The sequence below is a fragment of the Sphaerodactylus townsendi genome, linkage group LG07, assembly GCF_021028975.2.
Source record: "Sphaerodactylus townsendi isolate TG3544 linkage group LG07, MPM_Stown_v2.3, whole genome shotgun sequence".
NCBI lineage: Eukaryota > Metazoa > Chordata > Lepidosauria > Squamata > Sphaerodactylidae > Sphaerodactylus > Sphaerodactylus townsendi.
Genome location: NC_059431.1, coordinates 43,039,093 through 43,066,652, shown reverse-complemented (window position 1 = coordinate 43,066,652; position 27,560 = coordinate 43,039,093). Strand labels below are relative to the sequence as shown.

The following is a 27,560-nucleotide window of genomic DNA, read 5'->3' as shown; positions in this document are numbered from 1 at the left end:
AGATTAAAAGAGGAAGAAGAATCGTGGCAGATTGCCGGATTGTTTTTAAGGTGGAGAGGAGAGACCCTTCCCCCTTTTCGGTCTTGGGCACGTGTGACTTTAGGCGACTCATTGTGTCGTTACATCTGTGCCAATGATCCTGGAGGTTTTCCTCAAGCTAGAAATAAATAGAGAAGCACAGCTCAATTAATAGATTCGATCGAAGGTTTATAAAATGGGTTCAGCTAAGACACACTCCACTAAAACAACTTTAATTCTAAGTTTCTAATAAATAAGTGCCATTGAACGTAATAGTTCAGTAATAGTACCATCCACTCAACGTTAAACATTTTTTTAAAAAAACACTGTTTATTTCGATAGAAGTGATACTTAGCGGCTTACACACACGCACACACACACCCAATAAGTGAAACTGAAAAATCTGACTGCACTTTAGGGAGCCATCCCAGGTGAGAGGAGGCCCACTGTGGGCGCCGCCTGCCTTCTGCTCAGCAAACCCTGCTGAAAAGGAAGCTGGCTGCCAGCGAGTGACGCGCTCGAGGCCTCTTGGTGCTCTCGCGCAGCTCCCATTCATTTCAATGGGGCTCGCGCAGCAGAACTGCCGAATGGCTTGGGTTCAACTTTGGCTCTAATCCGCTTTCAAGTACCGACGACAAAACAGAAATATGTAAAAAACTGATACCTACTTTACACCACTATGTACTCATAAGTAAATTCCACTGTGATCTATGGGTACTTGGGAAGCAGCCAGTCCCGGGCTCCCTTTTTCTTGCCCACTGAGTTTACAATGGAACACCCCTCGAGAAGTCGATTCGGATCAATCCTAACCCTAACCCTAATACCAGAAATGTAGATTTAGGGTTCAAACCCTAATTAAACCGGAGCGTTTAGGTTCTTAACCGATGACTACTCTAAAAAAAACAAGGGGGAGTAGATTGATGTGATTTACTGGATGAATGTAGTTTGGGATGCAGAAAGAAACAGTTCATTTGGGCGTACATTACACTGGGGTCAGTGAGATATTTTCGCTACATCAGCCTGATATTCTCTGATATGTGGTTTGTCCGTATAGCCAGCCTTGCTCCCACAGAGCAAATAATTTCAGAGAGGGCCATCAAAAGTGTCCTGAAACAAGATATCTCTGAAATATTGAAGACATCAATGGGATGGGCTCTAGATTCCTTTGGGTGACCGTGGGGTCTATGGGTCTAACTCAGCAGTCTGTTATGAATAGACTAAATTGCCTCCAGCATCATGTAAAAGGCGTTCTACCAGAGACCAGCAGTACCTAAGCACATGCCTGCCCTGGAAAATAACTTTTTTTTCCCCTTGGGGGGAAAAATGATATTTTGACAGCTGGTAACAGAAGTTTAGACTTGAAGGAATGTATTATAATGTGAATTCTTGTCTCCCCTTTATTTTTTTAAAGAACAAAGGCAATTGTGAACTACACCCGAATGAAATATACCATGCAATTGATGGTCCACAGTATGAAGTCAGTTAATTTAGTCATTTGGCAATTTTATGGACAATAGAAGGAAAAATTACTGGGCTAATTCCCGGGGTTTGAACAATAATGGGTCGAAATTTTACATGCTTCAGATTATGGCACATTATAAAACAATATTCAGACGACTGTTCTCCAGAAGTTTCTCATTCTCACAACATTAACATCTCTTAGTTGATTTTTAATTTTTTTTTTAGTAATATCGGACCTTTAAAAATTCAATTAAAAGATACCGGTTTTGTTTTGACATAAAAACTTTAAATTTTGTAGACTATACTTAAATATTCATTATTGCAGATAATGTATCATTACCTTTTAAAATTAGTAATTAACTGCGTTTCACATATGGACAGATCTATTATACATATGATATTTAGGCTTCACCAAATTATTCAGAAGTGTAAGGACAAAATATAATATACATAGGGATGTTCTCTTGCTCAAGCACTGTTGCAACAAATAAGATTTTGCCGGGGACCTTCCCAAATTTCCGATTCTAAAACGAGGCATCCCCTTCCCCCTTCCTGAAATTCATTAATGGAATTTGCTTCTCAATATCTTGCCTACCAGTCCCTTCCAAGGTAGTCAACTCAATCCCCGGTTCACTTGAGGAAGCTACCAAGGCTTTCTACCACCATTTTATTTCGTAGTCTTTTTAAGTACTGGGAAATGGAATCAAACCGAAATTCGTTTGCAGTCTGGTTTATTTCCTATGGATTTACTTCCAGCCAAGGTAGAATATGAATTGAAAGATACAAAACTTATTTGGGTCAGGCAGAGGATAAATTTACTAACTTCTTTGAAAGAAGATCCTACAACCCGAAATAGGAATGTTGACCAAGCAACATTTAATCTAGTCTCAGACCCGGAAGTTAATTATCTCCCCTTCCTCCCAGTCTTCCAATTAATATCCAGACCTCAACGCGATTATTTGGAAGTAAATTCAATGAAGTCAACAGAACCTTCTACTAAGCAAATACGGCTAGGATTAATGTGGTAATCGGATTAAACCGAACAGTTAGATTTAACGGGATTGTTGTTGTAGATCAGGCAGAATGAGATTGGTCAGCAAGTTCTCTAGTGGAATTACAATGCGAAATAGATTTCCGTTCCTCAAAACACTTGTGCACTTCGGCCCACCTGGAGTAAAATGATGTAGTAGCCCTTTATTTCAGTAGCGTCAAGGTGGAGTGACCGTGTTTGGCATTGTCGATTGCTTAAAACAGATGAGACATGCCTGTTTCAGATCCCAACTACTAGGGTCTCTTTCAACAAGCAGCCATGCTACAATCCTGTTGGTATTTTACTCAAAGGTAAGCCCATCTGAGCCAGCCAATGTGGTATAGAGCTGTTGACTTTAGTATTGAGAGCCCAGTTTGATTCCCCCCTCCTCCACATGAAGCCTGCTGGGTGACTATGGGTCAGTCACAGTTATTCCAAGATTCTCGCAGCCCACGTGGAGGCAAGTAATGTTAAACTTGCCTTGAAAACTCTACGAGGTCAACCGTAAGTCAGACTTGACCGCACCCACAAGCCCCACTGAATTCACTTAGACTTACTTCAGAGTAAGAATTGGACTGTAGAATTGGACTGTGCCTTGTTTGTAATGGGAAGAAATTAAGATTGGCCTTCCTTCGGTGGGAGTTGTAAAGACTACTTTTTTGTTATTATTCACAGCTGCAGGTGATGTATGACAAGTCTGACGTATCAGTATTATAAAACAAAACAATTCGAAAGATTGAGCCAGGCAATATTGTCACAGTGCGTTGAGGTGACTATTGCTGCAACACAGTCCTCTCAAAGTTGAGTCCTGCTGAATTCAACATCTGGTTAAGGCAAGTGGGTAGCTCCTCGCGGAAGGATGCAGGTGCCCCCAGTAAACTTGGGCATGATCCCTGCTGGCTTACGAGTAAACATGCGTAGGGGACACGACTGCACATCTCTCTCATTTAATTTAATGAAGCAGTAATGAGATTTAACTAATGTAGGTGAAATGCTTTGAAGAAAAAAAGAAGATTGACTGGATTTAATAAATAAATGTATCATGTCACTATTATTTGAAATCACTGACGATTACATCCAGCTGTGTTTCGGATGAAAGCACCTATCACAAATTTGTTTTAAAACGTCTCTGTTAAATATGTCTAAGCTGTACAGAGACAGAGAAACTAAGAAAAAGCCAATTTGGTTCACCATATTTATGAAGTGTCCTTCCTTTCCACTGTATTCTGCTTCAACAGGATCCTGAAACACTTGATTTAGAAGTCTCATTTACTTCAGTGGCCCCCTTTTTTTCTTCCAGCTCATGTGTGCTGTTGGGTGAGAAGTAAGATTTTGTTATTCTTTAAAAGACAACGGTCTCTTTACTGCCTTCTCACAGACGGGATCTTTTAGTCGAAGAAAAATGAGGTTCATACAGTACATCTTAACAACGCTTTCTTATAAGTAAGGGCTACTGAATAGATCTGAGTAGGATTTTTTGAGTAGACTTATTCAGGATCACTCTGTAAAACTACAATCCTAATCATGCTGCCTTAGAAAAAATATATTGTAACTCTCCTGCCCCCCCCCCCTCCAGTAAATATGTTGAGGATTTATATGTGAAGGGATATCGTCATATCTCCCATCATGCACGTGTGCTTATCTCTGTTTACGCACTCTTTGGCTCTTAATGCTGCTTACATAACTTCGTGCCAGCCACGATTTCGCTCTGCTGATCGGCACACCAGTGTCAGTACTATATGCCCAATGGTACGGAGGCAGGGTTTACATTAGAGAGGACAGGATTATCCCAATGTATCGGATCTTGTGTAAACTGCAGACAGATTGAGGAAGAAACAATTACAATGATAGAATGGGGGTTATTTTTCAAAGAGGTTGGAGTCGCCTAATATAAGGTACCGAGTGTGTGTGCGCGCGCAGGTATTTTTATGCCTATTAATCTTTTGTAGAAACACAGAAGCTTACTCGCAGTTTATGCAGAAATCAAAAAGGCAATTAACTTGTCTACTATATAAAGGCTTTTGTGCCTGTTCTATAAAGGTGTGTATAAGAGAGAGAGCCATTCAGACATCCACCTGTGCACACAATAAATCATTAGAATTCACTTTGAATCTTCGGTGAATGAATGAGAAGTACTTCCATAAACACCTCGATACCTTTTTTACTCCAGGTGCAGCGGACTTAACTTTCAAGTAAGTTGCTGCCATGCTGAGGACGCCACCTTCGGAGTAACCCCAACGGGACTCCTACACAAGTATGCTTACGGTCTCGCATCTCGACCTCATACATGGAGGCATCTATTACTGTGTAAGGATGGTAAAGATGGCAGGATTTTAGTGCTGAGAGTCGGTATGTGAAGCTGCAATCTGACGGCCACAATCTGTCCGGCAGATCATCAGGAGCGTTTAAACTGATCAGTTCCGATGGGTATAGAAGCCTAACTTCGCCAATGAAATCTGCCGGACTGTCTTGTAAGAGCATGTTCATGCACCTAGGATCGTGGTGTGGTTAAGTGAAGGGGAAAGGAAGGGCCCTACCAGGCAGACCTCTCTGAACAGCCCGCCGCTCACCATGTAGTCCCTCCTTGTCTCTCTCCTCTCCGGAGAGATTCTCCCCATCTAAGGCTATCAGCTGTGAGGGGGGGTCTCGTCTTCCAATCAGGCTCATCTCCCGCGCTTTTCTTCGGATGTGGTTTAGTGGGTCACAAAGTGGCCCGGAATTCCCTGCACGTGGTGGCCAAGCGGGCCTCGAAGCCACCCGCTTTTCTGAGGGCGCTGTCTCCTGGCAGCAGCCAGAACAGGCGGCCGGGGACTGCCACTTCAAGCGAAATGGGTTGCCCGCACATTCACTGGTCGGGAAGGAGAAATGAAGGCGGTTTTTACGCTTCCCAGAAAGCTATGACAGAAACGTTGGGTGAATTTCCAAGAGCCATTTCAGACGGCCAGCACGCGTTTGGAGTGAACAGTAGCAATGGGCGTCTCTCTCCTAGCGCTGCAGGCTGATTCAGGATACGATGCGGGAGGAGGGGAGGGGAGGGGAGGGCTTTGGGACCGTTTAGTGATCCTCTGTGTGGGCTCCATACGCTTTTGAGCTCTGAGGAAAACGTGTCAGCTGACTCGAATTGTTCTGAGATTTGCCCGCTGGGGAAAAATATTTCCTAAGGGAATTAAAAAAGAAAAAGAAAGAGGTGAGGCTGTGACACCCCTTTCCGATTCTGCTGCTATACACCGAGCTTTCTGCTTGAGGAAAGTTTCCCGGCTCAAGAAACGGTCGAGAATGAGAGAGAGGCAACATTTTCCTCACTAAAGTTTGCAAGGGAAACTCTGGTGGAGGCGGGGGAGGCGGAGTGATTCTCCCGGGGAGGCTGTTTTGCTCCCTGAGGAAAGCAGCCTTGAAACGGCGGGCGCTGCGCCAGGCAAGGCCGGGCCGGAATAGAAGCTGTTGGCGGGAGCCGGCTGAGCAGCCCGTCCTCCCTCAGTTTCAAGCTGCTCTGAAGAGACGCCACGGTTAAACCAGCGGTCCGAGGACTAGCCCACTGACACTGCCAGGGCAGCCGTCACCGTCTTTCCTGGTGCCGCCTAACAGAACTCGCTGGGAGGCGAGAAAGGCAGCATGCCGGATGCCTCGACTCGCCTCGAGACTCCCCGAGCCCCCGCGCGCCAAACTGAGCGGCCGACTTTCCCCTCCCCCACGCCCTTTATTGGAGGCGGGTGGGGAGGGGGCTGCAGGAGGGGCGTCACGTCGCCACAACCCGCTGAGGGGCAGCCCCAAAGCCACCTATCCTCGCAGCTCCCTCTCTGCCTCCCTCTCCCTCGCCGCCTCGCGCGCACGCGCTCACACCCCCGCGCTCCCTCACTCCCTCCCGGGCTCTTGGCTCGCGCTGAATGAGCGGCGCTGCCTTCGCCAAAAGTCCCTCCGCCAAGTCAGCGCCAGGTGGGCGGGGTGTGAGCAGGAGACCCCCGCGAAAGCCGCCAGCTCGGTCGGGAGAAAGCCCTGGCAGACCCGGGCGCTCCCTGGTGCCGCTGCTGAGGTGAGTACCGGGGAGGGCGGCGGGCGCTGCTGCCCCGGGCTCTTGTTCCGCGCCCGCCTGGCCGTCGGGGATTGGGAGTCTTTCTGGCCAGGGAGGCTCTTGCGGCAGCAGCGAGAGAAGGAGGAGGCCCTGGCAAGCAGTGAAGGGGAACTGAGGCAAGAGGGGCCACTCCTGGTGCTCGGCCGGCAAGGGGGAAGCGCACGACCGAGGCAAGTTGGTCCGGCGTCTCTGCTCAGCCCTTCGGCCTCGCGCTCTGCCGTAGGACGAGTTCGGGGTCTCCACCTCCGTCGCGGGGCGGGGGCAGTTGAGAGATGGGCCGGATAGTCTCTCTCTTTTCGGCTTAAAGAAGAGGCTGCCACCTCCTACCGCATTTTTTTTCAAGCTCGGGCACCGCGGATTCCTGGGCTGTTGCTGCTTTGGGCGCCTTTTAATTTCTTTGCTGTTAATGACAACAAGTGATTTCTACGGAAGGGGTGGGAAGTTTTTTTTTTTTTTTAAAGAAAGAAAGAGAGAGTGTGTATTGGATTACAACGCTTGATCACCTGATGGCGACCTGCCTATAAGGTTTTTTTTTAAAAGGAAGCCCCCACTGGGGGCCTGAGCTATTCTCTGGCTTTTGGGGGCAGCAGCACGTGCCTTCTCCTCTGTGCAAATTCAAAGAGAGAGCGAACTGTCGCAGTGAGGCGATGGGGCTTAGCCAGGGGCTGAGAACTATGGAAGATGCCAGGCAGCCGGCGGTATCGGTTTAAATAAACTAATAAACAATATTAAAAGGGGTTCAGGCTGCTTCAAGGCGTGTTTCTAGCATCATGGATAGCTTTGATGCCGGAAGGTTACCATGTATTGGCACACAAGTGCCAAGGAAATCGCTAACTTGGGAAGGAATGCAAGAGCTCGCCTTTGGCAGGCAAAAATGCTTGCTACACTCTTGGCTTTCCTAGAGCGGGACTTGGCTTTGATCAATGAAAGGCTACAGTCCACAATCCAGCAGAAACGAACTCGGGTGGATTCTTGAGCAGTGATAGGGACCACATAGTGTGTTCTGTCTTACTCCACACTATGCGAAACCTGTTTCCGAGCGAGCCCTCAAACATATTTAAGTTTGGCTACAGATTTTAAGCCAGTTTGCTTTGACTGGAACCCACAGCTCCCAATGAGCTAAAGTAATTTTGACTGCCTTGTATTGTTCACAGGTCTGCATTACCGTGATTTTCATAGGCCTGTGTGTTTTGTCTTAGCTGCTCAGTAGATGAAAGCACAGCCATGTAAGACAAAATATTACTATGAGTGGTTTAAGTCTGCTAAGGATTGCAAATCCAGATTCTTTATGAAAATGATATATGTTTTCGGTTGGACTTCTGCAAAAATGGCCTGAGGATATCAATTGATTTAGTACTCTGATCTTGCACCACAGTTCAAACCTCCTTGACCAATAGAAAACATTTCCCAACCTGTGATAATGCAGCCCTAAATGTTCAGGACTACTGGCTGATTAGTGACTCATCCCTTCCCCCTGCACTGGTTGAATATGCTCTGAGAATTGGGCGGATTGTGCAACCAGGCTGTAAGGGTGGGGGAGGGAAAGCCTTTTGAAAATGGCTGCAAAGCCGGCCACTCCCAAGGAGTTATGCAAGAGGCCCACATAGCCCCAGCATATACAGGTCATATTTTTAACTGTCGCTAATTGAGTAATGACATATTGTTTGTTTCCATTAATTCATATTCTAAAAGCTGACTTAGAATACAACGTTTAGAAAGGATGGTTCCTGAAGGGACAAAGAGTCAGGCAAGCTTGCCATACAGCACTGAATTCTGCCTTTTCCCCTCGTTCAGTATCCCAAGAGTAAAAAGCGAAATATATAAACTCTCAGGAAACCGCCTTCTGCATGGTCAAACAACATTTAGGATACGAACTACAGTTTGAAGGTGGTAAAAGCATCTTAACCTGTGAGAACAAATCAGTATTCATTAATTTAAAAAAATGCCTAAGAGCAGAGAATTTTCTTTTTAAAATGACATTTTTGTTTTTAAAGGGCCCCACGCCAAATAGAAAAGAAAGGTAAGTCATCTTCATACATATTCCAGCCAAATTTAAATATTTAGATTTAAATCAGTGTAGGTAGTAATGACAGATGGCTGGAACAGTTTCAGGGCATGTAACTGATCCTAAATGTGGTGTAGCAGGCAGGCGCACCCCCACCTCCCCCAGCAAACCAATGTCTTTCAGCAAAAGCAGCTAGGTAGGCTGCCTCAGGTGTGTCTGTGTTGATTCAAACCCTGGCCTGCGTGAAACCAATTAAAATCCTATGCCATTTCTGCTGGGGACGAAATTTCACAGATGAACAAATCTATAGGTTTACTTTCCGATTTTATGGTATTCATAAAATAGAGCTTCTGGACCTGTTATCCCTATAAACATTTACTTGGAGAAAGTCCGATTGTGATCAAGAGGGTTGACATCTTGCCAAAGGAACCCGCTGCCAACGTGGCACATTAGCAGCCATATTCTTCAGTTTTTGGTGTTGTTTTTTTAAAGACAGACCTTTTTGGGCTGACTGATGTCTGATTTGTAGATTTAGGGCACATTCCTAGGCAGTGCTGGTACAAGCCCAATGGAAATGAATGGAACTTGCACTAGTGCAATAAACTTCAGTACTGCAGTCTCAGCTTGAGACCCCAGGCACGTTTGCTTGGAAATAAGGTCCAGTGAAATCAATGCGCCCTCCTTGCAAGTCAACGTTTTTCAGGCTGGAATACCCGTATATAAATTAGGCATCGCATCTGCCTTAGAGAATGACATGCAAGGGGCTGGCATGAAAGATAATTAAACGACATCCCTACCACAGTACTAGCGACAGAACAGATGCCGTTTCAAAGCATATTTCATTTACATAACTTTAAAATTCGAGAACTGTATGAGTGTGGTGTGTGAAGGAACTTATGTTTAACGTTGCTATGCTTAGCATTTAAAAAATGCTTAAAATGTAAAAATGGGCAGAAATTTTTCTCCTCTTCCTGCATGCCAAAAAGTCCCTTGCTTTTCAGAAGAATGTTCATGAATACAAACAAGTATGCGTCTATATTTCTAGCTAATGAATGAATGAATGAAACAAAGGTAAAAGAGAAAGGGCATCTCTCCCCGTGCATAGGTGCTCTGCTACCTGCTTCTAACTCAGCTTACTGTGGGCCTTCATTGTCTATCCCTGGCAACGACTCCGCGGCTCTTCCTAAATTAGGGATGCCCTTTCTGAAGAACTCAAGCCTTATTTTTAGAAGGATAGACTAAAAATTCAGCAAGGAAATCTTGAAATTGCTCAGCAGAGAGCATAAGCTCATTCGTGTTGATCTTCAGGCTGATGAAATAGGCAGTCTGTCTGCATTCAGAAACGTTAGGAAACCCATTGGGAAAAGAAAGTCGCTCCCTTTGCTCCCGGGTTTTAAGCGCGGCCGGGCTGCCAGGATAAAGGTTTCACCCGAGCTGATTGTAGTTTGACGTGGGCTAGGCAGGGACCATGGGAAGACTTTACAGATGCCCCGCTGGGCCCTGCGTCCCCGCTATGCCCTTTCCCGCCTTCCTTGGAAAGCCCTTCGTTGCCGTTAAGAATTTCTAATTGCTTTCTAATTTCATATTATCATAACCCTGATTATCTCAAAAAGGAGAGGACTTTCCGTTTTAACTTGAAGGCTTTTTGGCATGTGGGTTGGTTCATTTATTTTCAAAGGCCTAGTACTGCAGGATTACAGTAGATTCTCCCAGCTTTTTTTGGGGGGGTGTAGGTTTTTATTTTTATTTATTTATTAAGATTATGCTCCGTTATATTTCCTGGATTTAATTTAGAGTCTGGGTGATGTCTTGATGTCAAAGGGTTAAATACAAGTGCTGACATGCCTCTTATCTTTTTTTTATCTTTCTCCCATCCTCTTTCTCGGAGAGTGTTGCATTAGAGATCCTAGTGAGATGTTAGCTTTTAAAAAATGTATTTATTCAAATACAGTCTCTCCTTCCTTCCCACGACCTCTTCGATTTGTGTGGGCAGCCAGTAGGTGTCGCTATCTCCCCGCTGGCGGGAGCAGGGTAGTCAGGAGCCGTTCAGGGGCAAGGGATGACCTGACTGGTCCCTTCTCTCCAGGGATCCATTAAGGCTGCAAATAGGCTCCTAGTGACAGACAGCATCAACTCTCCTCTCGCACTTGACCATCCTACCAAGACGGGGCGAGAAAGTTGCGTCCCTTCGCCAACACATTTTCTGGAGGGCCTTTCCCACTATACAATGCCCTGGTCACAGTGGGGTGTCAAAAAGAACAGGGTTCTCTTCTCTTCGCCCCTCCACATTTTAATTTGGTTTCAGCGCAGTGTTTTGGGCTTCTTCCAGCTAATCAGCCAGGCTAATATTGAAAACAGGCCTAATCAGTAGCCAGAGGACGCAATAGATTCCATCAGAGCGGATTTTTAAAAAAATTAATGATCGCGCTCAGTTAAGGGCAAATACAAAAGTTTAAAAATCTCACCCCGATTCGATAAATACAGCAACGCGGCCACTGGAAGAATATGTGGGCTGCTGCTTATGCTGTCAAGTGTTGGGGCTGCAATCACAACCGCATTGGCTTCTTAACGCAGGCAAGCGAGCCTGACCTTAAACGTTTTGAATAGTCTCGGTGTTATTGACGCACTAAAATGAATTTCTAACAAAGAGCAGTGCCCACCATTACACGCCCTCCTTCCCACTGTCCCCAGCCTCTCCGGAAAACTAACGAGTTCTCAATTATCTGAAATCTAGATTCATTTCCAGAGCATTAAAAGCCCTATCCCATCTCCTCTTGCTTTCTGCCTTGAGATGTCATGCAGGAGATTATTAATAAACAGGAGGCCGGGTTGGGATTTTTTTTTAATCTTCCAAGAAGGAGCCTCATTCCTCATGAGGTGTTTTAATCGTGGTTCTTATACTACGAAGACTCGATCCCAAGTTATGAATTGAAAAAGTGGGAGGGGGAGAAGCGTGAGAGAAATACCAAACTAAATTTGAGCTGATTGGCAACCTGCGGTCGCATTCGGAACCCCGTTTTCTGGGTACGTTGTTGTTCTTTAAGACAAACAGGCAACAAGACAGGACTGTGGCTTTTAAAATGGTCATACTTCCAGGTCGTTCTATCCCCTGCCTTTGTGTCATTTAAAGCACTTGCAAAAATCATGCGGAAAATTCCACATTTACACCTGAAGTACTTCTATATAGGTATACTACGATACCGAACGTGACTTCAGGTGTCAGTGAAAGGCAGTGTGTGTGTGTGTGTGTGTGTGTGTGTGTGTGTGTGTGTGTTTTGGGGGGGGGGAGAGAACCGCTAAAAATATAATTACAATAAATATACTTTTCCCTCCTTGAGAGTTCCAGTATAATTTCAAATCAAAGCAAGTCTCTTCGGAGATTCTTATCTTAGCCAAGGTGTGTAGGTAATCCAAAAGTGGTCCCTGGCGATCATTGCGGGACTTTTACTCGTGAGAACTGAACCGTCGTGCAACTGTGTCTCTAGGTGTATTTGGGCTTTGAGGTGCAATCTTAGGTGACAGCAGTGAGCGCTGCGTTGATATAGTGGTGGCGGGTGGGTTGCTATTTATTGTTCGAATATTCTGGCCGTCCAATTTCGCCTTGGAGTGGCACATAGCTTAGGCGAGGCAGCTGTCCCTTGATCTCCCTGTGGCCCAGACAGGCACTTGAGGTGCTGAGGGTGGGGTGGGGGCGAGGAGGGATAGGAGAGGAGAAGAGAGGAGGGAGGGGCTGCGAGATGCAGAAGGGCCAGAGAAGTGGCCTTCACAGCGAGAGCAGCGTGCGACGGAGCTGGGATTTGTGCGGGTTGCGGGCTTCTTCAAACGTCATGCGCTGGTGCTGTGATTCTCAGGAACTCGGCCTCCATATGGTAATTCTAGCAGGGCAAGAGGCGGAGGTGTGTGTGTGTGTGTGTGTGTGTGTGTGTGTGTGTGTGTGTGTGTCTTGGGGTGGGGGGAGCCAGCCAGGCTCGGACAGAGCACGGGCACTGGAGGCAGTGGGCGAGCGTTCCCCACCTTTCTTCCCGCGCCAGCACCTGCCGAGCCATCGACTCCCGGGTAAGCGAGAGCCGGAGAGAGTGGAATCGCGGCTATGGAAAGGGGATGGGAGAGAGGGCTGTGGTTAGCAAAGGCAGATATCGCTTGCACCTCGATGGGGCTCTTATAAAACACCTACACCAAGGTATGTGCGTGTGTGGTGGTGGCGAAAGGAAAGTAGACGCCCAAACAGCTGCCTGTGATAACATATCTGCTCCTGAACGGACACATCCTTTACTCCCACGTACGTATGCCCCTCCGTGTGCCGGGTATCCTCTTCAGATCTGTGCATGACTAGAGCTACAGGCAGCTATGATGATTCACGTGGTTAATTAGTCACTCGAGGAGGTTGGGATTGTCTCAGTCATCGAGGTGTCCCCAATGTTCTATGTAGATAGGCAACCCTGTCTCGTAGCTGGAGCCCCTATCGTTTGTTCTTGAAAAAAATGTGGCGAATGTACTTTTCAAAATGTATTGTTGCTATATATAGTAAGGTAAGAAGTAATCTAATGGAGGAAGGGTGTCTATCTCTCTCTCTTTCCCATTCTCACTCTCTCTTGTTAATGTTTTACGTGTAGCCATCTGACCACTTTTTATTGGGTGACATATCATATGAGCTCTTTAGTGTAGGGCACGTAAAGCTGGAGATGGAGGTAGGGCTGAACATACCACAAGACAGCTCAAAGAACTAAAGTGAGCAGCTTGGGAAATACATGCTGCATAGCACAAAACGGGATTTTTCTATGGATATATATAAATATATATGCATTTGAGGACAGTTAACTTTCCCCCTATACTGCGTGCAGGTAAGTAATTCGTGGTGTGCCTGATTACCTATTACCTTTTACTTAGTAGGTTTTAAATAGGTATATGCTGTAAGTGTGCCTGCCTCATTTCTTTCGGGTAGCAATCCTTGTTTTTTGTTGTTGTTGTTTTTTTAAAAAAGAAATGTATACAGTGTATGTGGGTGAGGGGAGGGATACGACTAGAAGTGCTTTATTTGTAATCAGGTTTTTACTATTCCTTTTAAAAATCCCCATAAATATAATGTCCCTCAGACGTATAATCGTAATGGATACCTAGGCCCCTGGCTTTCGAGCAAATATAAAGCACCTGCATTTTTGACAGTACTTTAAAAGAGCATATCAAATGCATTGTTGATCAGTTAGAGATGCTTGTCTTAAAGCCAGGCAAGTTAAAAATGAAATGGAATACATTACTAATGCACCGCAGTAAAGACATGGCATACAACATGGTTGAAAATGTCTTCCTTAGAGAAAGCCCTTCTTTACTTGCGCCTAGGCAATTTTATAGAAATTATTTTAAAATGAAAGATTAATGAAGCCAAGAAAAAAATGAATACAAGCAACCTACGTTTAACCCCCCTCCCGCATTATGCAAGTTTCAGTTTTGCTCCGCCCTCTATTTAATTTATTTTTGATAAAATGAGATCAATAATCAAACTTCTGAGCCTCTAGCAGCCAATCAATATATCATCAATTACAAAACCAAAACAATCCACTCGCACCATCTACCTTCACGACGAGGTAAGCGGTTCCCACCCCTTGAAATTGTGTAAGGAGAATGTCCACACGTATTTTGTAAGCCCTACGGAAACCGAAGAAACGAAGACCAAACTGTATCTACAGAGCAACACAGCAGAACAGAGGCTTACCAGTCATATAAATTTTTTAAAAAAGGAATGTGGGGATTTCTGTCCAAAAAAATCAAAATAAAATAAAAGGAAGAGATCAAAGAAATCTACAGCTTATAACTTCCAGTAAATGTTTTAAAAATGCAAATATACCTTTACATATGCATCAGTATTAAAATAATACACGTTGGAGCCAACCGGAGCAGCAGCAGGAGGAGGAGGAGAAGAAGAGGAGAATGGCGCAGCGTTGATTATGCATAGAGAGAGACGTCTGGCTGTAGCAGCCTCCCGTAACCTGCTCTTCTTCTCCGCGCGGCGCTGCAGGCCGGCCGCCCCCAGTCAGCGGCAGAAGGCGATCGGCAGCGATCTCGTCCCTGTGATTAGCAGATCACGGTCATTTGAGCTTTTGCTGTTGTGGCTTTTTTTGTTTTGTTTTTGTTTTGTTTTTTTTAGGGGGGAAAGGCTCGATTTGGTGGGCTCTGCTTCCCCCCTCCCCCCTTTTTGTTCCCTTAATTAAAATCTTCAATGAAAGGAAGCGATCGCTCCGGGAATCTACAGTCTCTTCTTCAAGCAGCAGGATTTGCATATTTTTTTAATGCCCTAATTTCCTTGATGTATGTAAATGTAGCCGGACGTACAGTAAGACTCAAGCTGACGTCAATGGACGTGACCTCGCTGCTAAACCCTGAACGTGAAGCTGGGCTGAGCGAAAGCGGAGAAGCGAGAGGAAAGCAAGGGAGGGAGGGAGAGAGAGAGAGAGAGAGAGAGAGAGAGACGCTGGAGTCGTAAGCAGCGGCTGCTGCAGCTATTGCTGGTGCGCGGAGAGGCGGCGGAGACGCTCGGGAGCAGCGAGACTAGACGGAGCTGCAAGGGGGCACACGGCTGCAGGAAAGGATGCCGGCCGCCGGCCGAGTGGAAATCCTCCACTGGCCAGATCAAACCTCTGGCTTTTACAATCAGCATGGCACCAGCTTCTCCTTCTAATAAAGCAGTGGCACAGCCTCACCCCACCCTCCCATTCACCCCCTCGCTTGGCAACAACAAAACAAATGCAGCTCGGGGGGATATGTCCCTAGAAATCTCTGCCTCGCTCGCTCATTGCCGTCTCGTCTCTCCTCCCACAGCCGCCCCCCGAAGCGTGTATTGCAAAAACTGGGACTCGGCATTTTCCTCCTCCCTGGAAGAGATGAGAAGCTTCAGAGAAAAAACCCTGGCCGAGTATGTACTCACAGCCAAGCACATGTATGATGCCTCCGCTGTGGTTATTTTTGGTGGTTGTCAAGGGAATGCAGATGGCACTGTTGTACAAAGAGACAAAATTGACAGGGACACAGGGCAAGAACCGGAGATTTTCTGGGGATGTTGTTTCTTTATCGCCTGTAACTCGCAAGAGATGCACCCCGAGTTGGTATGGTTTCTGGGACTGAAATTAGGTAGTCATCCTTGAACATGTCTTCTTGTGACTTTGCCCTGGGGTGGTGCCAGAGACCGAGTTCAAGGATAAATCCGGATTTCTATACTTAATTACGCTGCCCTAAAAGGAAGGGAGGGAGCAAGAAAAAGGTTTCTGGAAATGTCTTCCCCTTCCTCGACCACCCTTTCCTTTCCTTTTGTAAAAGCTTGTTAGTCTGAGCATCCTTCAAAAATGTTGGTGAGTTTGGGCTGTTCCTTTGTAGCCAATCTAATTTTGTTTATGAAGCAAACTGAAAGACCCTCTTAAATGCCATCTTGACTTTCTCGTCGTATCCTGAAACCACCACTTGGTAAAACCCTTGCAGTTCCTCACTTGAGATCTTGTGGTGTGCTGCAGATGGATCAAACCAAGATGCAGGCCAGGCTCTTTCCCTAATAGAATAGAATAGAATAGAATAGAATAGAATAGAATAGAATAGAATAGAATAGAATAGAATAGAATAACCTCCTGATCTCCCAACCAGTTATTGAAACCTTCCATGGATTGGCTTCTCGAGGTATTTGCACCAAGTACTGTTCATAAAAGGAAAGGAAGTCCTAATTCATCTACCCTAGTTTTGACTCAGGTTACAAATAGAGGCGTCTATATGCTATGGTTTTACTCCTCTATAACGACTTATCTCTTCGTTAGCTTTCTTTCTCTGGCTGGGGCAGAAGCTGTCAGTCAGAATGCCGGTGGGTCTGGGTGTGTAAGGAGAAAGCGATGGCAGCCACTGACAAGAACACGAGTGACAGGGTGTCCTTAGGCTAAATTTGGCGGGAAATTTGCTGCTGGAGCGCTCGGTGCTTTCAGACGGAGCCTGCCCCTCCCTCCTTCCCTGTGTCTCTCATTACCATCTTCCCCTCCCCCAGTCCATATTTTCATACGAAATACTCATTTGAATTTTGCTTCACATCGCTCCTCCCTCCCACCTCCCCCTCCCCCTCCGACACCCATCTTCCTCACGCAGCTGTGGACACCTCAGGACACACCTACAAGCAACACACAACTGTCTCCAAGACACAGACCCGCTGGGAAAACGTGTCTGCACACAAACATATTTAGGAACATACAACCCTAAATAACCTTCTCCAAGGGCACTGAAGTATTCTCCTAGCGGGTCAGTGGACACATTCTCACCACCACACTTCCTTCCCAGACCCGCACCGAGAATCACAACAGCAGTTGTAGTCGCAGACGCTCAGACGCTCCGTCGTGGGCACACAGAGTTGTCTATACTCAATGTCTGTATATGTGACTATTGCCACTTGCAGGCAGCCCCTTTATCACGCTAAACGCAGAGCATTCTCTACCAGCAGAACTGTACTGGGATTAATTCTCTTTCCAGGACGGATGCCCTCTAGCACCCTTCTGCCACGATGAAATCAAAACTGGCGAGCCCTGCCTGGCGAAGGAAGGAAGGAAGGAAGGAAGGAAGGAAGGAAGGAAGGAAGGAAGGAAGGAAGGAAGGAAGGAAGGAAGGAAGGAAGGAAGGAAGGAAGGAAGGAATTCAATTCAGCGACAATAAACCCCTGTTCGAGTATGCAAGAACTTGGATTAAATGAGTGTTTTGCAAGAAGACAACAGCAACAACACAGTCCCCCCCACCAAAAAACCCAGTTGCCTAAAAAAGCCCAACAAAAGGGAAGCACAGAAATAGCCATTCTTCTCAAGTAAACGACATAACAAAACGTTATAGGAAAAGGGGAAGGTGGGCTCTCTTGAGTGAAAGGCGATTTTTTTTAAAGAAGAAAAATCCAGGCAGAATGCATCTTCCCCCTCTTTCACCATAGGGAAATGTAGCCATTGCTCCCGCTTAGGCTAGACATTTCTAATTTGTTCCGTCTGTCAGAAGAAGACTGGGAGAGAGTTTGGTGCAAATTCATTATCTCTGGCAACGCATCACGTTTAGCAGGAACCGAAAAAGACCGTGGCAATGGGCGAACAATAGGGCTTCAGTTCGCGAGCAACAAAAGCATTGGGGGAACTCGTTGAGTTTCAGAGCACGTCCTTCTTGCCAGAGAGGGCTGGACTAGACCTCAGCCAGCCCCCCTCCCCCTCCAAAAAAACTTGCAAAGCTTCACATACAATTCTTCACTTTCTACTCTGGGGCTTTGTGCAAGCCTATGGGTGTGTGTGTATGTGAAAAGTGTTTGTTGCTCCCCCTCCTCCTCTTTTTACTCTTGGTGGACCGAAGACCTATTTCAGAACCACTGGTGAAATTGCAATACGATAGAACTTTGAAAAACCAGTGAGAAAACAGAGATGACGAAAAGGCTGATCGGGAATCTTGGGAAACTCTGAAAGTGCTTTCTGGGTCTTTTAAAAGAAGGTTCTGGCTCCGGAATCTTTGTTTCCTGCCGAAGATTCCACCACAGGCACCTAGATCTGGGACCATACCCTTCTCCGTTTCTCTCTCTCCTTCTCCCCCCCCCCCCCCGGTCCTTCCTCTGTTTTTAACAAGAAGAAGAGGGGGAAAAGTAAGTATATCTTTTCAAGAACCCTAAAGGGGAGGGAGGGGGGGTGGGGGAGAGAGAGAGAGAAAGAGGAAGGGAGAGCAAGCCCGGACTCAAGTGAGCTCTTCATGGTACAGCTGTACTTCTGTCTCTGCGCGGAATGTCTCTGTGAACGTGAACTCGGTCCGAGAGGGTGTCAGGTTCAGGGCTAGAGAGCTGCTTGGCTGAACAGGTAGCATTGTTAGGACTCGCCTAACTTCCGCTGGAGACTGGAGGGACATTTGATGAAGACAGCCGGGGAGTTTCGTGAGTTAACTTGAGATCTTCTGTGGGCTGACTAATGATTTTGGACGTGTGTTGCGAAACCTGTTGGCCCTGCAAGCGCTTACTCGGGGCTATTAATTAGCGTCCAGATTGATAGCCAAATGGATCGCAGCAATGACAGCGATGGGAGGAAGGGAGCTTGTGACCTGTAGAAATATTCTGCAAAAAGTACCTTAACATTCACGTGGGAAATTTCGAACGGGAAGGTTTTCGGAGGGTTATTGCCTAGTCTGGGTCCAAACGTTTGATCCCTTTTTATGGACTTGTACTTTAACAGATATTAATTTGTTTTAAAATGGCGAAAGGAGTTAGTCACGACTGCGTCTTATAAATTATTTCAGTCTACGAGAGCAATAATGTTCAATAGCCAATGTGTGCCTCTTAGACTCCTTAGACTTATGATATGCGAGTGTCCCAACAACGTAAACCCGGAAGCCAGAGACTTACACTTAAAAAAATATTATGTCTACGTGCACGAGTCGCAAGATTATGTAGGTGCTGTTCGATCCCCCTTCCTTGATATTACCTGAACACTTTGCTTTTGAGAGAACTTTAAGAGATCCAACCAGTGTCAGGAACCTTACTGATTTCATTAATTCTAGATTAGATACTGAGCTTGCTGATTACAGAATGCTGGATAGGCTCTGTCAAGTGCAGCTGGAAAAGGTTTCTTGTAGCCCGATCCCACAAGGAAGTTAAACCGATTTAACTGGTTGGACTGGGGTCATTTTTAGTGGATGTTGCAGTCATATTTATGTCAACCGAGTTTCCTTAAGGCGAGAAATGAAGTTTTGGCCGATTTAGAAGGGAAGGGGAGATGTCAGGATTTTAGGGCCTTGACTAATTCTGAAGGCTACTGAACAGGTTGCCTTTGAGGCTAACCCCAACCGGCCTGTGTGTTTTCATTCCACGCTGTTTCCTCCCACCTTGGAATATTACTCATTTTAATAGTAGCTGCACCTAGAATTCAAGCAGGAAGCGAACTCGAGAGCAATGAATTTGCATAATAGGGTTCATTTTCCAAAAGTGGAGAGGAGGCTGAATCCCAGTATTCAGGGAAATGAGCAACGCCGTTGGTGTTTAGAGGGAGGATTTGATTGGGAGTTGTATTATTAACGTTTCATTTTATTGCTAATTCAATATTAACAATCCAGTGATTCAGAGAAGATGTCCAAACGGCCTTTTATACATAGGCATGTATACACACTGCTCCTCTTGTAGTAAATCTTCAAGCTACCTTCTTTGGAAGCCAAATAGCTAAATAATGACAGCAATGATGTGAACTCACAAGACTTGAAACCCCTGGTTGAAAGACGTTTGCATATTTTGAAAGTGGAGGCTAGGTGGAGCCTCTGATCTTCATTAAGGAACTGGCAGGCTAGAGCATGTAAATATATCCCTTTCTTCCCAGCCTCCTACCCCACAAATCAAGCTTTTTAATATAATATCCCCAGTTATAGAATTCAACTTCCTTTTCTCATACTTTGGGCTTTGTTGTATCTGGTTTACAACAGATGATTTTATATATGCCTAATGAAAAACTTAACTCTTTAGACACCAAAATAAAAGCACCCTCCCCTGCTCTCTTGCTGTACAACTCAATTGGATCATTGGAAATATAATAATGTATTTTACTATTCATTTGGAAACACAAACTGATGGGGAAGTTCTCCTGCTCAAGATCTATGGGAATTGCTATCAGGAATCTGCTTAGTGCTCTTGAATTGCTCCTTGGTTTCCATGAGGTTGTGCAGGAGAATGTCCCAGTGGATTGTACCATAGGTTTCAATCAAAGGATTGATTAAACTAGTCTTCTTCTAACTCAATTGAGATTTTTTTTAAAGTGCAAGAAATCTAAATGTTAGAAATGTGCTCATTTTTATTTTTGTCTATTTTGCAGAGCAAGGCAAGCAGCATTCATTGTAGGAACAGAAGCACACATTGAAAAGGTAATTCTTAATTTTTTTAAAAAAAAATCCTTAATACTGGGGCAAAACCACACAGATACTTCAATATAAAAAGAGCCTAATATTTGCCTTTTATTTGCTATGATCACAACAACTGTGTAATGTCCTTTATCTCCAGTGGTTAACTCCCTGGATGTTACATGTTAAAATACTGCACACAGATGAATCTACAGATGCTTATGAGAATTAAAAAAAACTATAGTCAAAGAAAGATATAATTGTTTTATTTTAAAAAACAAGCTAGACACAATGACTGTTCCATGTAATTCCATGTAAATACATAGAATTAAATAGCTTTAACATAGGAATTGTCTGGTTTCTAGAAATGGATTGTGATCTATATCTAAGTACTTCACAGCCAATGGAGTGGATGGTATATGAGTGATTTAGTTCCTTGTCTGTGAATTCAGCTCCATGGGAGCTTACATAGACTTCCTATATCTCTGTAGAGTGAGGATGAGGCCAGGGGATTTGCCCAGAGTATATATTCTTGAGTCTGAGGAGGAGCAAATCAACTCTTTGATAAACAGGGTTTGTTTATTTCAAAGGAGCCCTTGTAGGGTGCTTTGCATTTACGTCATAACCATCTGGAGACCTATAAAGAGATTTATAAAAAAAAAAACAAGCATGGCAACCACATTCAGATCCACAGACCATTAATGGGAGTTTATGCGAAAGATAAGCAGGCCAGGCTATGGTGGTTAGGACTGAGTATGCTTCAGTGATGCAGATGGATTCTAAATGAGGATTCCAACATTCTCTGCAAAAGTAATTTAATTAAAAATAGGCCTTGACATACCCAAAATAGTTATAATAAAAACCTGACAGTGTAACAAGTTGTTCTGAGCAACCGTGGATTAGCTGTTCCAAAGGCACAGCAGTGCTTTTTTTAAACTAAATTAAACTTGGGGTGGGGGTGGGGTGGGGGTTAAACATAAAACATGCACAAAGAAAACAGTTGCTGTGTAGATGCTGTCAACATTCAGAGAAGTCAGCCCTAGGACTTTCACTTCACTCTTGAACCCACACCCACAATTCAGCTGATTGGTTACTGACTTCCATGTAAATGTGATTAGGATTGTAGTACTAATGGCCAAGTATAAAACTAAGCTTACAAGGGGCTCTGGAAACAAATAAGGCTTTCACTGATTTTAGAACTGATGGGGTGAAATCAGTATCAGAAGTTCTACTGAATGCCTTAGTTGGGGAGCCCTTAAACCAACAAATGAAAAACCAAATCCAGGTTTGCCCTTTTAAACTATTATTATTAAATGTGTCAAAATCTGCGTACACCCAGGTGTATGTGGCAAATGTGCAAATTTCTCCCACGTGGACACAAAATGTGTTTGTGCATATAAGCCACATGTTATCTGAATGTTCATGTCTTTGCTTTTAATGCATCAGTTCACAAGTCTCCTCTGTGTAATACATGCCTGATCACTTGCACTGCTGCCTCTAGCTATTGAAAAGCTGGGGGGGGGGGGGGTTCCTGTGTATCTGCCAATTCAGAGAAGCTTATTAGACTTCTACAGACTATCAGTATGATCATGTGTCCTTACAGATATCGCTGTCTTGCTCATTCAAGCTCCTGTAGTACCTGTACAGCAGGAGATGGTAAAGAATTAGTATAGCAACTGTATGCACACATAGAAATTATTCTCCCCATTTAGGGATGGATATAAGGGAAAGCAGGCAGACATGGCCATTTTGGGTGGTCTTATGTAACATGGCATTGGTGCCATTACCAGGTTTCTCACACAAGATGGCATTTCATTGTTCATTGGTAACAATGGATGGCATTTAGTAAGACAGCTGCAATCTTTTTACACTGTCAGGTGTAAGTATATACTGTTTTGTATACCAGTAGTAATAGCCAACTAAGTGGATAGTTTTTTAAAATAATTTAGTTTGGGACATCTTGCGATTATTACTGTTTGCTTTTTCTTTTGTCATAACTATGCTCTCATACATATATGCATGCATACACACAGGCATATATATGTATGCATGAATATATATATGTATATATTTTTACACACACACACACACACACATATATTTACACACACAGAGACATACAACAATGTACATCTTTGGCTAGTGATTAGTTCATGTTAGAATGTACATTGATATATAACCTCCATAGATTTATAGATTTCAGCCTCCAGTGGGACTCATTTGCAGTGGTTTGTGTACACTGTATTCATATAACCCAGGTAGACATATAATTATTATGTAAATACATTCATATCATGGTAACTGGTTGTAATACGCAGCTAGGTATGTATAGTAAAGTAGTCTTTTCATAGCAGAAGGCGGGAAATGCTTGCCTATACTCATCTAGGAAAATGTATGAACTGTGTCTATTTAAATTTACTATGAAGTATCATCTCATGGAACAGGACAGTATATTTTGTTTTACCTTGCCCTTAAAAGTGTGGAATGTCCTCAACTCATTATTCCTTTAGGAGAATAGAATATGTAGCTCTGCTGAATTTTTAAATATGCATCCTTTATAAACTGCATCATGGAGCAGCCTGTGAAGTGCATTTATTAATCTGAACAGTAAATATTGCACATCTCTGGCATAAGATTCATTGTTTCACATATAATCAAGAGGCCCTTTAATGTTTGCACTTTACTTTGGTAAAAAATACTACCCAAAATAGATTGCTAAATGCCCCTGCCTCTCCTTTACCCTGTTTGAGGCTGGGGGATGGGAGAATGAAATCCTAAGACCACATATTTGAGGAAGGAGCACAGCCTTTCCTGGTTGCCTGAGTGTTATGAGGACCATGGCTTTGTCTCAGTATAGGTAGGAAGTTTAAAACACCACCAACCAAAAACACCTCCTCACATCTAAAATTAGAAAACAGAGCCTGGTCTTTATCTGTGCTGCATTCTGATGGTGGAGAGGAGAGCAAGGAGTTGCGGGGGGCGGGGGGCGGGGGGAGGGGTGGGAGGATAGAGAATAGATAGGAAAGGTAGACGGAGCAGGTTGGAGCTTGCTGCTTGCAGCAGTCCCAGTTCCCATTCAGCAAACTGCGGTGCACGACCGCCATGGTGCAAGTACTTGCAGCTGGCTGTAGCCACAAAACAGAAGTGAAGCCGTGAAAATAGCGCAAGACAGCCGAGCGAACGAGCACAGTGGCCTGATTCCCCCTCGGCTCGCTGCGTAAAAGCGCTCGGATTCCCAGCCGCGGCGAGCCAGGCCCTGCTTTAAGCAGTCGCACGGAGTCTCTCTGCCACCCTGCATCCCCCTCGCACGGCACATGCGGACCCTGCCTGGAGAGAAAGCCGAGCAGAGGCGCCACTCGCCCCCTCCCCGCCCGCTCCCCGCCTCCCCCCATCTGAAATGCTTTTATCTGTCCTTAGAGAGAGATTCCTTCCAGTCTTTGGATATTAGAGCGATCTGCGCTAGCGACGAGGCAGGTAAAAGGGCGCGGGCTGGTGGTTTTTTCCGCCCCCTCTCCCGGTAGCTCTGGCGAAGGCGATGCTGTGCTAGTGGGGAGAGTGGGGATGGTTCCAGCGCTGCCGCCGCTCTAGCTGATGGCGCGGAGGGGGCAGGTTGCTGGTCATTCATGCATATCAATAACCGGGTGTACTTGAGATTTCTCGTGACATCATCATTACCTTGGTCTCCCGCGGACCAGGACCTCTGACCTTGCCGGGCTGGTCCACATTTTGGCACTGCAAGCCCTCCAATGATGGCCCTTTTCTCCTTCTTTCAGACCGGGGGCAGCAGCAGCAGCAGTAGCAGCAAGCCAGCAAGACCTGCAGCTTCTCCTCCCCAGCTCTGGGAACCCTGAGAAATCGTGGATCTGCCACCCCCCACTCTCCAAAAAAACAAAACAAAAAAACAAAAAACTGCACATCCCCGCAAGATATTTGCTGCCACCATTTGGTTAAAATAAGAATTTTTTTTAAAGCGCTCTGATGCATAATCCAAAAGGATCAGGAGGGAGAGCCGGATCCTCGCACCACCACCAACCACCACCACCATCATCTTGTCAATTTCGGCTGAAATGGGATTTCCCCCCCTCTTCTTCCTCCTTACACTGCGCTGGAAATTGCCGATGGCTTTACGTCTTTATAGAGGCTAAAGAGTCTTTCCTGAGAATGAAGCAATTTACAATGCAAATAGAGGCCTGTGGAGGGATGGATGCTTCACACTCTTAACAGCTTGATGCACCTTAATAGCTGGTTTTATTTTCTGATATTAACAGATGAATAGTTGGCCATCGCTGCCGGAAATTACTGGCTTGAAAGGAGAGAGAGAAAAAAAAATAAAAGTTCGGAATAAAACTTTGAAGGCAACAGCTCTCCTTGGGATGTGTATTAGAAGCACACACAGTTGCACACACTGAAGCAGGTCACGAATGCATTGAAAGGATGAATATTTTAAGGATCAGCTTTGTGTTCTTGGGGAAAGAAAATCTATTTGCAGAAACAGTCTGGATTCTAGCCAGGAGGGGAAGACAACCCTCCTTCCCTCTGTACACTCAACCTCAGATCGTATGAGGGAAGTGAGTTGTTATCTTTGGTTATCTAGCTGTATGAGTGTATTGGTCTTCATAAAGCTAGATAACCGAAAGTAAAAACTCCTTCATGATCTTCGTGCTGCTGCGCAAGGAAACAAGAGACTCCAGCAAGGGACAGTGAAGACAAAGCAATGTCAGGAATGCTTTCTGAATGACACATTTTGACCATTCAAGGAAAGAATAGAAGAAATTCGCTGATAGACGTATGCCAAGTATGTGTGTATGCATGTATTTAGAGTTGTCAAGATGCAAGCATATGATGATGAACCATACGCTGCAAAGAGGAGATGTTGCTCATGGTAAACAAATGCATGTGAAAGTTCTTGCTGTTTTGGAGGAGGGAGACCCAGTACCTTAGAGGTTAATGCAATTGCAGTTGCTTGCTTTAAAATAGACATTTAGAAACGTTGAGCATATGTTGGGGGACGTGATGTCACCCATGACCTTGTGTGATATGAAATATTTAATTTTTTAAAAAGTTTGCGTGCTTCCACCTACAGAGTGCAAAATCTGTCTGTGAGACTGTTTAAGTTTTGTTGTTGGGAGTGCTGTTATTTCAAGGGATAAAAGATGAAGGATACAAAATAAACATTTGGACTGAAGAATAAGGCAAGGTTAATAATTTCTGTCTACCAAGGATTGGGTAGAGCTGCACAGAATGGGAAAAAGAAAGGTTATGGCTGATTTTTTTTAAAAAGGAAACCAGTACTCTATTCAACATGCAAGCACAGATGCTTCTCTGTTCCGAAAGGGTTTCCTTGAGGAAGCCAGTGAAGCAGAAAGACGTGATGGAGGCTAGGTTGTCTCCCCCTCCCCTGTCAAAGTGTTAAGAAAGTAGTCTGTGTCTTACTCTGCGGCTAGCATTGGAAATGAAAGTGACATTTACTCCAAAACCCACGTGTGCGCCTCCTCTCTTTTTGTTTAAGGATGATCAGATCTATCCAGGAAACAGCTCTGGCATCCCAAACTGAAATAATTAGGACGTATATAGACCTGACAAAAAAAATGGGAAAGGGGGTGTGGAATCGGAGGGCCTGGTCTTGCCTAATTGATTCCGTTAAACGGAATGCCTGAGATGTGAACGGCTGGACGCTCCCATTCCCACGCTCGGGGGCAAGTAGCAATGCTATGGCCCGGCAGCCTATGACAGACAGCCCTGTTGGGGGTTGCCGTATGGAAAAAAAAATCAAGTGCGCCACACCAGACTCATCTCCATCCCTTAAGAAAGTGGAGGCATTTCCCACCCACAGCCATCTGCAGGCTCCCAAGTGGGGACCCCAACTGTTCAGTAGCTGCAGACTGTCTGTTTCTGTTAATTCTATAAACCACTGTTTCAGCTACTCATAATCAAGTGTAGGTTTCCATCTGGGTGGAAATTTTATACAGCAGGCTTGGAGGGGGGCAGGGGCAGGGGGAAAGAAGTATTAGGATGCAAGATGCTGATATCTTTTCTTGACAAAACTCAGGTTTTGGCCTAACAAATAAAACACAGAGGCACACACCTAGCCCTACATAGTTATACAGAACCTGTGATTATAATATTTTAGTGTACCTTTAAAGAATAGCTAAGAAGAAACCTTCTTGGGTTTGAGTGAATTACACTTCCTATGCTCTCAAAAGTGGACTTCCATTGTTTCAGAGTTGCTCTGATCTAGGCTAAAGAGACTCATCCTAGGTATTACTCAGAAGTAAGACTCGCTCAGTTTAATAAGACTGACTTCAAAATAGGTGCACACAGGACTGCCCAATGTCAGTCCTGCCCAATCACCCCCTCCCCCATTATATGCTAGAGTAATGTACAATGTGTATATGTTCATGCTTATAGTGGGACATACTTAGTATATGTGCAGGTTGAAGTTTGCAAACTTACCAGTTTACCAGTGATGATACATATTTTGTTTTTTTTTAATCTGTTCCTTATAATGGAGGATGCATTTTTAAAGTAAGGCCATTTGGACCTTAGGCGAGTATGATTTTGCAGGAGCTTAGTTTTAAGCAGCTTAATAGTGAGTTTGCACTGTCCAGAGAGACTCTGTTTACAAAAGGGCCCGTTTTAGCTGCTGTGCACGTGCCAGAGTTTACTGCTGTAGTGACCAATGAGCAGTCCCTTGTTTATTTACTTTGGAAGTTCTGTTTGTGAGGCCAACCTTTCATTGTTAAGTGCCTTTCTTCTTTTTCTTTACTGCATGTCCAGGGGTGCTGTTTACCTAGAGCCATTGTCTACTACAATTAACATTTACATTACAAAGTGTGTGGTTTTCTTTTTCAAAGAGGTTCAATTAAGGCAATAAGATGTTTTCTGGGGAAACCTTTTGTTTAGTGAAATGCACTTAAAGCAGAGAAAGTACTCTTCCTCGCCAAATTACTTTTACTTACCAATTTTTTTTAAAAAATTACATCTTGGTCTGTAAATTTGTTAAGGAAAGAACAGGAGGATTTTCCCCCTTGTGATTTTATAATTCTGTGTTAGCAATTGTCACTTCAGAATTGTCTTGTACCTTGCTAATGTTACTTGAGTATCAATCAATAAAATACATTTTAACATTC

At 44.6% G+C, this 27,560-nt stretch overlaps 2 long non-coding RNA genes across 4 annotated transcripts; one reads left to right on the top strand and one right to left on the bottom strand.

Annotated features, from left to right (window-relative positions):
• Nucleotides 1–29: 29 nt before the first annotated feature.
• LOC125437290 lies at nt 30–15,279 on the bottom strand. Its single transcript, XR_007245162.1, has 2 exons — nt 14,426–15,279; nt 30–157 (listed from the first exon to the last, which is right to left on the bottom strand). It is a non-coding gene; the product is annotated as an uncharacterized LOC125437290 (long non-coding RNA).
• Nucleotides 6,385–27,560, top strand: LOC125437289. Of its 3 annotated transcripts, none has more exons than XR_007245160.1 (3): nt 6,385–6,539; nt 20,406–20,454; nt 24,204–27,560. It is a non-coding gene; the product is annotated as an uncharacterized LOC125437289 (long non-coding RNA). The 3 variants fall into 3 exon arrangements; XR_007245161.1 differs by lacking the exon at nt 6,385–6,539 and adding an exon at nt 12,358–12,452; XR_007245159.1 differs by lacking the exon at nt 6,385–6,539 and adding an exon at nt 17,813–18,205.